General features: G+C 42.5%; 1 pseudogene; it reads right to left on the reverse strand.

Moving 5' to 3' along the window:
- Window positions 1–216: 216 nt before the first annotated feature.
- On the reverse strand, window positions 217–797 carry LOC116762270 (annotated as a pseudogene).
- Window positions 798–1,436: the final 639 nt, after the last annotated feature.

The following is a 1,436-nucleotide window of genomic DNA, read 5'->3' on the forward strand; positions in this document are numbered from 1 at the left end:
TTTGGCCAATGGGAGCCCTTCAGCCTGGCTTCTGCATTCTTTTGACATGTCCCCCTCACTTTTGATTATTTCTTACACCAAGATATTACAGACTTGGAAGAAATAGAAAATATATATTGGTCTTTGCCCCTAGACCCTGGCACAGAGCTCCTGAAAACCTTGTAATTTCTTTCTTTTTTTTAAATTGTGAATAATATTTTATTTAGTCATTTTTGTTTACAACTGAAACTATGGGAATTCAAAATTAATATACTTACCCATGAACTTCTTATAGACACCAGAAAATGTTTCAACTTTGTATTCCACATTGTTCTGCTGTGCTTTATCCAAATGAACCTTAATGAGCCAGCTGCCATCCAGTTTCTTGCGGATTCTCTTGCCCACAATCTCACTTGGGAAAACCAAGTCCTCCAGGATCACATCATGCACGGCTGTCAGAGTGCAGCTCCTGGGATGCTTGCTTATTTTTTGTATGGCTTTTTCGAGTTGGCTTAGGCAGAATTCTCCTCTGAGTGACAAAGACAACATGTCTCCTGCTGAACTTCTTCTCCAACTCACACAATAGCCGGACCTGGAGTTTCTGGAAAGATTTCAATTGAGGAATGAGAACAAAGGTTATAATAGCTTTCCGACCACCACTAACTTCAGTGTCCTTGGCAATTTTGATGTTCAGCTCTCACAGCTGGGCCTTGAGGTCCGAGTTCATCTCCAGCTCCACGAGGGCCTGGAAGATTCCAGACTTGAACTCCCAGCTTCTCACAATTGGGCTTCATGACCTTGGCACTGGAACTGAACATGGCCTTGACCTTGCCAATGAGGCTAACTAACATTTGTTCCTCACCCACCCCCACATTTGGAGGCCTAGGTCTCAGGAGAGCTCGTTAAATCCGAGAGGCAAAGGGGAAGAGGTGGGAATCGCGCCAGCAGAGAAACCGGAAGAACTACAGAGAAACGGTGGAAGCCTAGAGAGTCCCAGGAAGCACCCTTGTATTTTCTTAAGTGATAACAGCACTAGGAGCATCTTTTGTTCTAATATTTGGTCTTTGAACTGGATCATGACACAGAGCTTCTGAAATTCTTATAATTTCCTGGATGATAGGCGTGTGTCCTTTGTTCTAATGAGGTGATTCTGAGAGAGCTCCTGGATGGACTAACAATGAAGGCTGGTCATTGAAAAGATCAATATATAATCAGAGTGTGGAATTTTCAGCTTTACACCCCCTTTTCTTGAGAAGGGAAAGGACTGAAATAGGGTTTTCCAAAAGTGTCAAAAATTAAGTGTTTTGTATGAGTAGTAAAGGAGACACACAGGAGAAAGACTCATAGGAGGCAAAACTGACCGTTTCCCACTCAGAAGGGGAAGAATTGTAGATTTTTCTAACGTAGTTGTATTCCCTAGAAGAGTTGCCACAGTATCACCTGGAAACTTGTTAGAA

This window comes from Phocoena sinus, chromosome 11 (assembly GCF_008692025.1).
Source record: "Phocoena sinus isolate mPhoSin1 chromosome 11, mPhoSin1.pri, whole genome shotgun sequence".
Classification (NCBI taxonomy): Eukaryota; Metazoa; Chordata; class Mammalia; order Artiodactyla; family Phocoenidae; genus Phocoena; species Phocoena sinus.